General features: G+C 45.9%; 4 non-coding genes across 4 annotated transcripts; 3 read left to right on the top strand and 1 right to left on the bottom strand.

The window, feature by feature from the left end:
- The first annotated feature begins 298 nt into the window (after positions 1-298).
- trnas-aga (transfer RNA serine (anticodon AGA)) lies at positions 299-380 on the top strand. Its single transcript has one exon. It is a non-coding gene; the product is annotated as a tRNA-Ser (tRNA).
- A 1,299-nt stretch (positions 381-1,679) lies between these two features.
- On the top strand, positions 1,680-1,762 carry trnal-uaa (transfer RNA leucine (anticodon UAA)). The gene has a single exon. It is a non-coding gene; the product is annotated as a tRNA-Leu (tRNA).
- Positions 1,763-2,430: 668 nt separating this feature from the next.
- On the top strand, positions 2,431-2,512 carry trnas-aga (transfer RNA serine (anticodon AGA)). Its single transcript has one exon. It is a non-coding gene; the product is annotated as a tRNA-Ser (tRNA).
- Positions 2,513-10,164: 7,652 nt separating this feature from the next.
- Positions 10,165-10,236, bottom strand: trnat-ugu (transfer RNA threonine (anticodon UGU)). Its single transcript has one exon. It is a non-coding gene; the product is annotated as a tRNA-Thr (tRNA).
- Positions 10,237-14,954: the final 4,718 nt, after the last annotated feature.

Below are 14,954 nucleotides of genomic sequence, written 5' to 3'. Positions count from 1 at the left end.
CGCTGAAATATCAGTGAAATTATATTGTGGAAAGTGGGATTGTCTGAGTTATTTTATGTGTGTTTTTTACACGTCCAATGTTGGAGATAAATGAAAACTTTAAAGGTAGAAGAAGTTCATCGTCCAGGTGTATTTGAAGCCAGGTCGACCAGGGATAACCACCACTGTACAAACGAGTGACTGGCATGAACATCCGACGCCCTGAGCGACGGTTGATACCGATACCAGTTCTGTGGCTCTGTGTTGCAGAGCGCTGGATAATTGCGATTTTAAGTGAGCACCATTAAATTTTAAACAAGTAGTCGTGGCCGAGTGGTTAAGGCGATGGACTAGAAATCCATTGGGGTCTCCCCGCGCAGGTTCGAATCCTGCCGACTACGGTTTAGATTTTTCTTTTCACAGCTTTTATCTCTGCGTTTCAACCAATGCGAGTGTGTGTAAAATGAAAATGCTCGAATCCATTATTAAGAAGTATTGGCAGGACATTCGCGGACTCAAAATACAATCTAAAATAGTCAACATGGTTTTATGAATGGGAAATCGTGTCTGACAATTTTATTTGAGTTCTTTGAGGAAGTAACGAGCAGGGTGGATGAAGGGGAACCAATGGATGCAGTATATTTGAATTTCGAAACCTGGACGATAATCAACACCACCAAAAAGCCGATGAACTGACCATCCATTTCATTGCTGTTTGTGAGATCTTTCTGGTGAACCTCCTCTCCGCCCTTTCCGATGCCTTTCTCTCTCTGTCTCTCCCTGTCCCTCACCACGACACCAACGAGGAACTGGCACAGGACGGAAAATGAAGCTTTTAAAGGCAGCAAAATTTCCGCCACCGGTCGGGAAATTGAACCGCGGGTGCAACGAATAACAGGCAAGGATGCTCACCACTATACGAACGAGGAGCTGGTGTCGTCTGGTGATGGACACGCACCATAGATGGCGTTAGCCAGCCTTCAAATTTCAGTGAATATATTTCAAACATTTATTTGATGACAATTAGCTTAATTTCCTCCTTCAATTCACACCACCAAAATGCAAATTAACTGGCCATTCATTTCACTGTTGTATGCGGGATCTTTCTGATAAACCTCCTCTGCGCCCTGATCAGGGCCTCTCTCAGGCTCCGTCTCTCTTCCTGTGTCTCGCTCTCTGTTTCCCTTTCTTTCTATTTCTCTCTCTATCTCTCTGTTTCTGGTTGCTGAATTAGCCCGGGTCTCCTCACAGCTCGATTCGGCGTATTCATTACTTGCAAATTATTGGGGTTCTGACATCGAGTTGAAGGGCAAGGCAGAGAGCAGGTTTTAAAATCGCTGGAATATCAGTGAAATTAAATTGTGGAAAGTGGGATGGTCCGAGTTCGACATTCAGTGTATTTTCCACATCAAATAGTGGAGATAAATTGCAAGATCAATGAAAGTGAAGCTTTTAAAGGCAGCAGCACTGGAACCTCGACACAGGAGAATTTAACCTGGATCAACCGCTTGACAGACGGGGATACTCAGCACTGCACTAACGAGGAACTGGCGTGAGCGGGTGATGGACACTCCCCACAAATGGAGTGAGACACGCTTCAAACTTCAGTGAATCTTTTCCCACCATTTATTCAATGACAAAGAAAAGCGTAGAAGAAGTGACAGTCAGGTACATCACACATAGGACAAACGTGCGAATGCACCAGGATGGCCGAGTGGTTAAGGCGTTGGACTTAAGATCCAATGGGCTTATACCCGCGTGGGTTCGAACCCCACTCCTGGTATGTATTACTCAGTTGAATTTTGATACTGCTCATTGACTCTCCTTTTCCATTTGCATCACAGAATCACAGAAAGTTCACACCACGGAAGGAGGCCTTTCCGCCCATCGAGTCCGTGCCGGCTCGATGCAAGACCAATCCAGCTGGTCCCACTCGCCAGCCCTATCCCCGTAGCGCTGCAATTTTTTCCTTTTAAGTACTTATCCTGTTCCGTTTTGAAAGCCATGATTGAATCTGCCGCCATCCCCCCGTCGGGGTGCTGAATTAGCCCGGGTCTGTTCACAACGCGACTCTGCCTTTCATTTCTTGCTCATTATGGTGGTTCTGACATCGAGGTGACGCGGAGAGTGAGATTCAAAATCGCAGAAATATCAGTGAAATTATTCTGTGGAAAGTGGGATTGTCTGAGTTATTTTATGTGTGTTTTTTCACACGTCCAATGTTGGAGAAAAATGAAAACTTTAAAGGTAGAAGAAGTTCATCGTCCAGGTGTATTTGAAGCCAGGTCGACCGTGTAATAGGCAGGGATACCCACCACTATGCAAACGAGTAACTGGCATGGACATCCGACGCCCTGAGCGACGGTTGATACCGATACCAGTTATGTGGCTCTGTGCAGCAGAGCGCTGGATTATTGCGATTTTAAGTGAGCAGCATTAGGTTTTAAACCAGTAGTCGTGGCCGAGTGGTTAAGGCGATGGACGAGAAATCCATTGGGGTTTTCCCGCGCAGGTTCGAATCCTGCCGACTCCGGTTTAGATTTTTCTTTTCATTGCTTTTATCTCTGCTCTTCAACCAATGCGAGTGTGTGTAAAATGAAAATGCGAGAATTCATTATTAAGAAGTAGTGGCAGGACATTCGCGGACTCACAATACAATCTAAAATAGTCAACATGGTTTTATGAATGGGAAATCGTGTCTGACAATTTTATTAATGTTCTTTGAGGAAGTAACGAGCAGGGTGGATGAAGGGGAACCAATGGATGCAGTATATTTGGATTTCCAAAAGGCATTCGATGAGATGCCACATAAAAGGTGATATCCCTGCTGCTTGTTATTCTCCACGCTTGCACCCACCCGTGCCTTCTGCCGCTTCCTGCCACGCTGCAGCCACTGCTTCTGGCCTTTACCTCGCAGAGAATAACAGGCACAAGATAAGAGCTCATAGATTGAGGATTGGCTAACAGAAAACAAAGAGTCGGGATAAAAGGGTCATTTTCAAAATGACAATCTGTAACTAGTGGGGTGGCACAGGGATCAGAGCTGGGGCCTCAACTATTTACAATATATTTCAATGACTTGGATGAAGGGACAGAGTGTATTGTGGCCAAATTTGCTGATGATACGAAAATAAGTGGAAAAACAAGTTGTGAGGGTGACACAAAGTATCTGCACAGGGATATTGACAGGTTAAGCGAATGGGCAAAAATTTGGCAGATGGAATATAACGTGGGAAAATGTAAATTCATCCACTTTGGAGGAAAAATAAAAAAGCAACATATTATTTGAACAGAGAAATACAACAAAATGCTGCGGTACAGAGGGATCTGGGTGTCCTCGTACACGAAACACAAAAAGTCAACACACAGGTGCAGCAGGTAATCCGGAAGGCAAACGGAATGTTGGACTATTGTGAGAAAGACAGAGAAACGAACACTCTCACTGAAAAGCTGAGAAAAAGTGAGACACACACACATTACACACAGAGGCATGGTCGTTCTTTGTGCCCGTCTGTTGCAGAGGGATGGATCGTTGCAATTTTAAGTGGGCAGCATTTCGCTAAACTCAAGCAGTCGTGGCGGGGGTTGTTTCGAGCGATGGATAAAAAATTCACTGGGGTCTCCCCGGGCAGGTTCGAGTCTTGCCGACTATGGTTCAGAACTTTCTTTTCAAGCCTTTCACGTCTGCGTTTCAAGCAACACGTGTGTGTCTGTCTGTCAGTGTGTGTACCTGTTTGTGTGAGTATTTGTCTGTATATCAGTGTCTGTTTTGTGTGTGTGTGTGTCTCACTTCTTCAACGCTTTTCAGAGTGTCTCTCTGTCACTTTTTCCCCCGCTCCCCACATCTTTTCATTCTGGACTTTGACGAACAAAGAGATGGAATCTGAGAAAGACATGCCTTCTTTCAACAGATTGTGTGCTGGCTCCCGTGAGTGCCGCCCACTGAGCGACGGCTGATAACTATGCAAGTCTTGCGGCTCTGCGTCAATGTTTTGTCCAATTACGCTGCTGTGAAGTGCCTTGGGGCATTTTGTTGCGTTAAAGTCTCTGTATCAATGCAAATTCTTGTTGTGGGCAACAGTGATTGAATCAACCTGAGAGAGTAGGGGGGACAGCTGCAGCGCTACCACTGGAGACGATTGGTATTGCAGGCATCTCCTGTTTTGTGAGTTTCACTGGCCTCCCTCTTCTCAGACCCCTTGACAACCTTGTCCGGTTCCCGGTTTGGGAACTTCTGCTCTGCTCAGCTCTCTGGTGGGTTGGGGCTTGAAACCACAATCTTCAGACTCAAAGGCCAGAGTGGAGCAGAGAAGAGTGATCTGAGATTCGCTGGAATATCAGTGCAATTAATTTCGGGAAGGTGGGAAACTTTTATCAATAGATTTTCTGCATCCAATATTGTACATAAATGGATAGAAAAATAAAAATGAAACTTTTAATGGCACAATTGAACCTCGGTCTTCCGCGTGCTCCCACTAACGGAGAACTGATGCACGAAGTGAATGTCCTCTCCCCACAGGTGGTCTTAAACATGCTTTACGTTCCAGTGAATCTTTTTAAACTATTTATTCGATGATAGTTTGATTAACTTTCCATGGGTCTCTGTTGAAAGAGGTCTTACATTTCACAATTCCATCACTTTGTTAGTCAAGGTGCAGAGCAAAATGATGTGGGGAGCTGGGGACAAAATGACAGGGAGAATGAAAGACTGTGAGACACTCAGAAAAGCGTGGAAGTGACACTCAGGCACGTTGCACACAAACTTTCCACGGGCCTCTGTTGAAAGAAAACTTACCTTTCACATTTCCATCTCTTTGTTAGTCAAGGTCCAGAATAAAGTGATGTGTGGAGCGCGGGAGAGAGTGACAGAGAGCGAGAAAGGCAGAGAAACGGAGTCCCACTCAGAAAAGCTCAGAACAAGTGAGACAAACATACACGTTACACACACAGGCCGAGTGAACCTTGGTGCCCGTGTGTTGCAGAGCGATGGGTCGTTACCATATTAAGTGAGCAGGTTTTAGTTGAGGTTAAGTCGTTGTGCTGAAGGCAATGGACCAGAAATCTATTGGGGCCTCCCCGCAGCTTCGAATCCTGCCGACAACGGTTCACAGCTTTCTTTTCAAACCTTCCATATCTGCGTTTCAACATACACGTGTGTGTCTGTCTGTCAGTGTGTGTAACTGGACGTGTGATTATCTATCTGTGTATCAGTGTCTGTTTGTACATGGCTGCGTGTGTGTAATGTGTCTGTGCGTGTGTGTCTCACAGCTGAGTGCAGTGGACACAATAAAAGCTACGGGCCCCGACAACATCCCGGCTGTAGTGCTGAAGAACTGTGCTCCAGAAGTAGCGGCGCCTCCAGCCAAACTGTTCCATTACAGGTACAACACTGGCATCTACCCGACAATGTGGAAAATTGCCCAGGTATGTCCTGTCCATAAAAAGCAGGACACAACCAATCCGGCCAATTACCGCCCCATCTGTCTACTCTCAAACATCAACAAAGTGATGGAAGGTGTCGTCGACAGTGCTATCAAGCGGCACCTGCTCACCAATGCTCAGTTTGGGTTACGCCAGGACCACTCGGCTCCAGACCTCATTACAGGCTTTGTCCAAACATGGACAAAAGAGCTGAATTCCAGATGTGGGGTGAGAGTGACTGCCCTTGACATCAAGGCAGCATTTGACAGAGAGTAGCACCAAGGAGCCCTCGTAAAATTGAAGTCAATGGGAATCAGGGTGAAAACTCTCCAGTGGCTGAAGACATACAAAGCACAAAGGAAGATGATTGGTGGTTGCCAAAGGCCAATCATCTCAGCCCCAGGACACTGCTGCAGAAGGTCCTCAGGATCATCCACCACCATAAACATTCACTCCCTCCACCACCGGCGCACAGTGGCTGCAGTGTGTACCATCTACAGGATGCACTGCAGCAACTCGCCAAGGCATCTTCGACAGCACCTCCCAAACCCGCGACCTCTACCACCCAGAAGGACAAGGGCATCAGGCGCATGGAAACAACACCACCTGCACGTTCCCCTCCAAGTCACAAACCATCCCGACTTGGAAATATATCGCCGTTCCTTCATCGGAGCTGGGTCAAAATCCTGGAACTCCCTTCCTAACAGCACTGTGGGGGAACCTTCACCACACGGACTGCAGCGGTTCAAGAAGGCGGTTCACCACCACCTTCTCAAGGGCAATTAGGGAGGGCAATAAATGCTGGTCTCTCCAGCGACGCCCATATCCCATGAACGAATAAAATAAAACAACGCGATTCTGCCTTTCATTTCTTGCTCATTATTGTGGTTCTGTCATCAAGGTGACGCAGAGAGGAAGGTTTAAAATCGCTGGAATGTCAGTGAAATTATATTGTGGAAAGTGGGATAGTCCGAGTTAGTTTAACAGTGTTTTTTCACGCATCCAATGTTGAAGATGAATTGCAAGAGAAATGAAAGTGAAGCTTTTAAAGGCAATGGGATTTGATATATTTCGTCGGGGAATTAAGCCCCGGCCTCTTGCATGACAGGCGGGGATATTCACCACTATACTGACGAGGAACTGCCGTGGGCTAATTAAGGACACTCACCACAGATGGCGTCAGACAAGCTTCACGTTTCAGTGAATCTATTTTAACCATTTATTTGATGACAATTTACTTAACTTTCCACGGGCCACTGTTGAAAGAAGACTTCCCTTTCACATTTCCATCTCTTTGTTCTTCAATGTCCAGAATAAAGTGATGTGGGGAGCGCGGGAGAGAGTGACAGAGCGAAGAAAGGCAGAGGAACGGAGACTCACTCAGAAAAGCTTCGAAAAAGTGAGACACACAAATACAGGTACATTACACACACAGTCATCCTGATTCTTAATGCTCGTCTGTTACAGAGCGATGGGTCTTTGTAATTTTAATGTAAACAGCATTTAGAACAGGTGAAGTCGTCGTCCCGAAATCCATTGGATTCTCCCCGCGTCTGTTCGAATCCTGCCGACTACGGTTCAGAGCTTTCTTTTCAAACCTTTCATCTCTCCGTTTCAATCTGCACGAGTGTGTCTGTCTGTCAGTGTGGGTGTCTGCTTGTGTGTGTCTCACTTTTACAACGCATATCAGAGTGTTTCTCTGTCGTTCGTTCTCTCTGTCTCTCTTTCCCCCGCTCCCCACATCATTTCATCTTGACTGACAAAGAGATGGAAATGTGAAAGACAAGCCTTCTTTCAGCAGATTGTGTGCTGGCTGCCGAGAGTGCTGCCCACTGAGCGACTGCTGACACCTCGAGCAGTTCTGCGGTTTGAAGCCCACTCCTTGTAGCTTTTTAATTTACACTTTCATACTGTTCAGTGACACTCTTTTTACATCTGCATTATGTACCTGGTACTTTCTCATTGCTATTAATGGGACCTTGCTGTGCGCAAATTTGGAAACCTGGACGGCAATCCTGCCTCCCTCAACTAACACCACCTAAAAGCAGATTAACTGGCCATCCATTTCATTGTTGTATATTGGATCATTCTGGTAAACCTCCTCTGCGTCCTTATCAAGGCTTCTCTCACTCTCCGTCTCTCTTCTTGTGTCTCGCTCTCTGTTTCTCTTTCTTTCTGTATCTCTCTCTCTCTCTCTGTCTGTTTAGAGCTGCTGAATTAGCCCGGGTCTGCTCACAGCTCGATTCTGCGTATTCACTACTTGCAAATTATTGTGGTTCTGACATCGAGGTGAAGGGTGCGCCTGTCTGTCAGTGTGTGTACCTGTTTGTGTATCAGTGTCTGGGTGTGTAGGTCGCTCTATATGTGTGTGTGTAATGTGTCTCACTTCTTCAACGTTTTTCAGATTGTATCTCTGTCTTTTAAAAGCAGTTAAAGTTGGGCCTCCCCGGTCTCCCGCTGGACAGACTATACGAACGAGGAACTGCCGTGAGTCGGTCAAGGACAATCACCACGGATGGCGTTAGATGAGCTCCAAGTTTCAGTGACTCTATTTCAACCATTTCGTTTATTACAATTCGCTAAATTTAGTGGTGCTACCGAGCCACTCTTGGTGATGGACATGGAAGTTCCCCACCCAGAGTGCCCCTGCTCCCGTCACTGCCTCCTCCAAGTGGTGCTCAACATGGAGGAGGACTGATTGATCAGCTGAAGGAGAGCGCTAGGTGGTAATCAGCAGGAGGTTTCCTTGCCCATGTTTGACCTGATGCCATGAGATTTCATGGGGTCCGGAGTCAATGTTGAGGGCTCCCTCCTGACTGCATATCACTGTACCGCCACCTCTGGTGGGTCTGTCCTGCCGGTGGGAGTGGACATACCCAGGGATGGTGATGGAAGAGTCTGGGACGTTGGCCGAAAGGTATGATTCTGTGAGTATGGCTATGTCAGGCTATTCTTGGGACAGCTCTCCCAATTTTGTTACAAGTCCCAAGATGTTTGTGAGGAGGACTTTGCATTGTCGACTGGGCTTGGTTTGCCTTTGTTGTGTCCGGTGCCTCGTGGTCCGTGATAGCCTTTCAGTGTATTTTCCGCATCAAATATTAGAGATAAATTGCAAGAGAAATGAACGTGAAACTTCTAAAGGCAGCGAAAGTGCAACCTCCCCGTTGGAAAATTGAACCCCCGGTCACTTGCGTGATAAGCGGTGATACTCACCAGTACAGTAACGAAGAACTGGTGTGGGTCAGTAAAGGACACTCACCACAGATGGCGTTAAACAGGATTCAAATTTCAGTGAATCTATTTTAATCATTTATCTGATGACCTTTCATCTCTGCGGTTCAATCTACACGTGTGTCTGTCTGTCAGTGAGTGTACCTGTGTGTGTGTGTGTGTGTCTGTGTGTGTGTTAGTATCTGTCTATGTATCAGTGTCTGCGTGTGTACATGGCTGTGTATGTGTGTGTCTAAAATGAAAATGCGAGAATCCATTATTAAGGAAATTATCCTTCCTCCCTCAACTAACACCACCAAAGCGCAGATTAACTGACCATCCATTTCATTGTTGTATGTGGGATCTTTCTCGTAAACCTCCACTTGGAGATAAATTGCAAGAGGAATGAAAGTGAAGCTTTAAAGGCAACAAAAATGTAACCTCCCGGTGGGGAAATTGAACCCTGGTTTCCACGGGCCACTGTTGAAAGAAGACTTATCTTTCACATTTCCATCTCTCTGTTCGTCAAGGTCCAGAATAAAGTGATGTGGGGAGCGCGGGGGAGAGTTCAGACAGAGAAAGACAGAGAAACAGAGAATCACTCAGAAAAGCTCAGAAAAAGTGAGACATACACACATATTTAGGCACATTACAGACACAGGCATAATCGTTAAATCTCTCTCTCTCCCTCTCCCCCCAATATTTCAAGGTGTCTCTCAGGATCAGTCTTTCTCTCTCTCTCTCTCTGTTTCAGTCTCTCTCTCTCTCTCTCTGTTTGTCTCTCCCCCTCCCTCTCTCTACTTCCCGCAGATCTGAGAATCACATGGTCAAAGAAGGAAACAGATCGGAACACATTTGTGCTCTGCAACAGACGGGCCCCAAGAATTCAGTCCCCAAACAGTCTCCGCTCAATAATATTCTGAAAGTGACAATCACCTGTTTCATTCTTTTTCTGTTCTATTTTTCTGTCGTTTTTGAAGAAGAAGTGAGGCAAAGAAGTAAAATTTGTAGTTAGCGTCTTAAAAATGCTTCCTCCCTATCGGGGAATTGAATCCCTGGCTCAGGGGGGATATCTCACCACGATGGAGAATATCCATTTAGAAATGATTTTTCCGAAGACTTTTAATCGCCCCACGTCCCCGTGTCTCGCCATCTCAGGGAGGAGGTCAAACTCGTCTGAAAAACCTGAACCATTTAACGATTCCACCAGAGCCGTTTTCCTGGGATTCGGTTTTGAAACAGGACACAGGCTCAATTTTCTCCAATCTGTTTCCTTCTTTGACCCTGTGATTCTCAAATCTGCGGGTATTGGACAGATGGAGGGAGAGAGACTGACACAGACTCAGACAGTCTCTTTCTGTCGCAGTGTCTCTCTCTCTTTCTGAGTGTCTCTCTTTTTCACTCTTTTCCTCGCACCCCACATCACTTTATTCTGGATCTGAACTAACAGAGAGATGGAAATGTGAACGGTGAGTCTTCTTTCAACAGTGGCCCGTGGGAAGTGAAACAACTGTCATCAAATAGGTCATTTCATTAAAAATTCAAGCTTGAAACAAATACGGACGGGGTTCGAACCCGCGCTTTTCGGTTTACAAGACCGACGCCTTTCCACTTGGCCACCGCACCCCGCGAGCAAAACCCCGATGATAATGCTCTTCAGCGGGTGAAGTCAGATCAACAGGTTTATGCAACTGATTGCGACAATCGACTAATCGAGGAACAATGGATTTCTACTATTCCGCCTGAACGAATAATTTCATGACAGTTTATTTTACGGGCCGTTGTGGAAAGAGTCACAGAGAGAGAGATAGAAAGAGACAGACAGAAAGAGAGAGAGAGAGAGAGATAGAGACAGATGGAGATACGGGGAGAGAGATGCAGAGAGAGAGACCTTAATAGAGAGTTTTAAAATCGGTGGAATATCAGTGAAATTAAATTCAGGAAACTGGGATGGTCCGAGTTAGTCTTTCAATGTATTTTCCACATCAAATATTGGAAACAAATTTCTTTCTGTATGTCTCTCTCTCTCTTTCTCTCCGTTTAGAGCGGCTGAATTAGCCCGGGTCTGCAAACAGCTCGATTCTGCGTATTCATTACTTGCATATTATTCGGGTTCTGAAATCGAGGTGAAGAGTGACGCAGAGAGCAGGTTTTAAAATCGCTGGAATATCAGTGAAATTAAATTGTGGAAAGTCGGATGGTCCGAGTTAGATTTTCAGTGTATTTTCCACATCAAATATTGGAGATCAATTGCAAGTGAAAGTTTTTCGGACGGAGGGAGGTGTACAGTGGTGTTCCTCTTAGGTCGGTATTGGGACCATTGCTTTTTTGACATATATTAATGACTTGGACTTGGGTGTACAGGGCAAAATTAAAAAAATTGCAGGTGACTCAAAACTTGGAAGTGTAGTGAACAGTGAAGAGGATAGTGATAGACTGCAACAAATATATATTCCTTAAGGCACAAAAACCCAACAGGAAAAGTGGTCCAACCGTGGCGAACAAGATAAATTAAAGATAGTATTAAATCAAAGGAAGAGGCAAATAAAGTTGCCAGAAAAAGCAGTAAACCTGAGGATTGGGAGCATTTTAGAATTCAACAAAGGAGGACCAATAAATTGATGATGAAAGGGAAAATAGAAAATGAGAGTCAACTGGCAAGAAACATAACGGACTCTAAAAGCTTCTGTCGGTGTGGAAAAAGCTAAAGACTAACGATCGTTAGTGCTTAAGGCGTTGGATTTAAAATCCAATTGTTTTATATCAGCGTGTTTCCACACTCCTCGTAGCTGTTTCATTTTGATACTGCTCATTGTCACTCTTCATCCATTTGCATCAGAGAAAGGTTACAGCACGGAGGGATCGTTGCAATTTCCAGTGAGCAGCATTTAACTGAAATCAAGTCGTCGTCGCCATGTGGTTAAGGCGATCGATTAGAAATCCATTGGGATCTCCCCGCGCAGCTTTGAATCCTGCCGACAACGGTTCAGAGCTTACTATCCAAAGATTTCATTTCTGCGTTTCTACCTACACATGTGGGTACCTGTCCGTGTATGTGTATGTGTAATGTGTCACTTCTTCAACGCTTTTCAGAGTGTCTCTCTTTCCCTGCTCCCGACATCATTTCATTCTGGACCTTGACTGACAAAGAGATGGAAGAAATGACACTCAAGCACATTATATAAAAACACAGTGAACAGAGTGGCCGAGTGGTTCAAGCGTTTTACTTAAAATCCGCTGGGTTTATGTTCTCGTGGGTTCGAACCGCACTCCAGCGAGTTGTTATTTCGGTTACATTTTGACAGTGCTCATTGTCACTCTTCTCCCATTCACATCATACCGTTAGATAAAGGTTTCAGCACGAAAGGAGGCCATTCGTCCCATCGAGTATGTACCGGCCCTGTGCAAGAACATTCCAGCTCGTCACTGTCCCCGTGGCCCTGCATTTTTTCAGCCATGATTGAATCTGCCTCCACCACCCCCTCGGGCAGTGCATTCCAGATCCGAACCACTCGCTGTGTAAAAAAGTTTTTCACCTTTGGTTCTTTTGTCAATCGCCTTAAAGCCATGTCCTCTAGTTCTTGACCCTTCCACCAATGGGAACACTTCTTCTCTATCGACTCTGTCTGGACCCTTCATGATTTTGAATACCTCGATCAAATCTCCTCTCAACCTTCTCTGTTTCAAGGAGAACAACCCCAGCTTCTCCAGTCCATTCAAGTAACTAAAGTCCCTCATCCCTGGAATCATTCGAGTAAATCTCTTCTGTACCCCGCCAGGGCCTTCACATCTTTCCGAAAGTGCGGTGCCCAGAATTGGACACAATACTCCAGTTGTGGTCAAACCAGTGTTTTATAAAGGTTCATCATGACTTCCATACTTTTGTACTTGTGCCTCTATTTATATAGCCAAGGATCCCATTGCTTTTTTAAACGGTTTCTCAACATGCCCTGCCACCTTTCAAGATTTGTGCACATAAAGCCCCCGATCTCTTTGTTCCTCGACCCGTTTTAGACTTGTGCCCTTTAGTTTATATTGCGTCTCCTCATTCTTCCCAATAAAATGTATCATTTCGCATTTTTCTGCATTAAATTTCACCTTCCACGTGTCCGCCCATTCCACCAGCCTGTCTATATCCTCTTGAAGTCTATCACTATCCTCCTCGCTGTTTACGACCATTCCAAGTTTTGTTTCATCTGCAAATTTTGAAATTGAGCCCTGCACGCCCAAGTCCAAGTCATTAATATATATCAATAAAAGCAGTGGTCCCAGGACCCACACTGGGGAACACCACTATCCACCTCCCTCCAGTCCTAAAACAACCGTTCACCACTTCTCTCTGTTTCCTGTCCCAAAGTCAATTCTATATCCATGCTGCTACTGCCCCTTTTGTTCCATGGGCCGCAATCGTGATCATAAGCCGACCGTGCGGCACTCTATCAAACGCCAATTGAAAGTCCATATACACCACACCAACCACATTGTTATCGGAAGAGATATCTGTGTGGAGACTTCGTTTTAGCAAGGAGGCAATCGGCCGCCTCTATGAGATGTTACAAGAGGACCTTCAGCCACATTCTACTTCCTGCAGGGCCTCGTCAGTGGCATGTGGGTCATTTCAGTCAGGCCCTGGTGACATGTGTAACATCACCAGAGCCCTGTGAGAGTCTGAATTCATCAGGCCACAGATACACCATCACCCAGAGCCCTGTGAGAGTCTGAATTCATCAGGTCACAGATACACCATTACCCAGAGCCCTGCGGGAGTCTGTATTCATCAGGTCACAGATACACAATCACCCAGAGTCCTGTGAGAGTGGATTCATGAGGTCACGGGCGCGATATTCCACGCGGTTTCCCAGTTGATCAAACTTGACATGTCCCCAGCGCGGTAAAGGGAGAGGTCGACCGTGTTCCACAGGATCGCTGGATTCCCCAATGGGAGATGTCTACCGCGTTCCACACGATCGCTGGATTCTCCAAAGGGAGAGATCTACCGTGATCCACAGGATCGCTGGATTCCCCAAAGGGAGAGATCTACCGTGTTCCACAGGATCGCTGATTTCCCCAAAGGGAGAGGTCTACCGCGTAACACAGGATCGCTGGATTCTCAAAGGGAAAGGTTTACCGCGTTCCACAGGAGCGCTGGATTCCCAGATTACAAGGGGCTGTCGACGGATTCCATGTGACGTTCAAGGCACCCAATGAGGCACCTGTCACTAACAACAACAGGAAGAGGTTTAATTGGTTAAATGTGAGGATCCTTTGCGATGCCGACCTGTGGATCATGAGTGTAAATACAGATCACAATGGAAGTGCCCATGATGCCTTCGTCCTTCACCACTCAGACTTGCAATGATACCTTCACCGGAGAGCAGCAAGGATCTGGATGGATTTCAGGTGATAAGGGCTACCCGCTGAAGCCGTGGCTGATGACACCCTACCACAGGACCAATAGTCCAGCTCAGGAGAGGTACAACCGTGCCCACGTGTGCTCACGCCAAGTCGTGGAGAGGAGAATCGGGGAGCTGAAATCACGCTTTCGATACTTGGACAGGTCGGGGGATCTTTGCCGTACTCACCTGTCAAGGTGTCCAGGGTTGTGGTTGTCTGATGCGCATTGCACAACTTTACCCTGCGGGAAGGACTGACCTTTGACCAGGAAGACGAGATGCCTCTGGGAATGGATGAGATGCAGGATGACAACCCGGATGTTGCTGGGGCCATTGTTGGTTCCCCCACCGCCACCCCCGAGGAAACCGTGGCTGCAGGGGACAGGGCAGCGGGAGAGCACCCAGTGGCTGATGCTTTTAGACATCGATGAAAATGGGTACTTGCCTCCTCGCCCCCTCCCAGGAAAGCAGATAACAGGACAAGCGAGATTGAAAGTGAAACAGTGAGCTTCAATTGCAGCATCAAAAAATTAGTGCAAAACTTTACATTAACATTTTGAGGCAGTTAATTATTGTAAAACTTTATTGTGAACATTGAGGTGTGTATTGAAAAACTTTAAATAAAAATTCCGTTAACTTATTAATTTTCTTGTTGGAAAGCAATTGTGATGCTAACATGGTTTATATTCAGAAAATCTTCGAACAATTACAAATGACTTCTGATTAAGTTTGAAGGGCAGCAGCAGCAGCAACAAAAATTATCAGACAAACAATCAGGAGAGATTCATTACATCACAAAATATCAACAAGCGAATAAAAACAAACAACCAAAACACCAACCGAACAAACAGAAATGAGATTTACAGACGCCCCCTTGCGGCATGCTCGAGGGTCGCTGTGACACTCTGAACAAGATGAGGCGAACTCTTCACTCGAGGAGCATCCTATTTC

The sequence above is a fragment of the Heptranchias perlo genome, unplaced genomic scaffold (assembly GCF_035084215.1).
Source record: "Heptranchias perlo isolate sHepPer1 unplaced genomic scaffold, sHepPer1.hap1 HAP1_SCAFFOLD_56, whole genome shotgun sequence".
NCBI lineage: Eukaryota > Metazoa > Chordata > Chondrichthyes > Hexanchiformes > Hexanchidae > Heptranchias > Heptranchias perlo.
The sequence above is the reverse complement of the archived record's forward strand: the minus strand, read 5'-3'. Positions and strand labels throughout refer to the sequence as shown.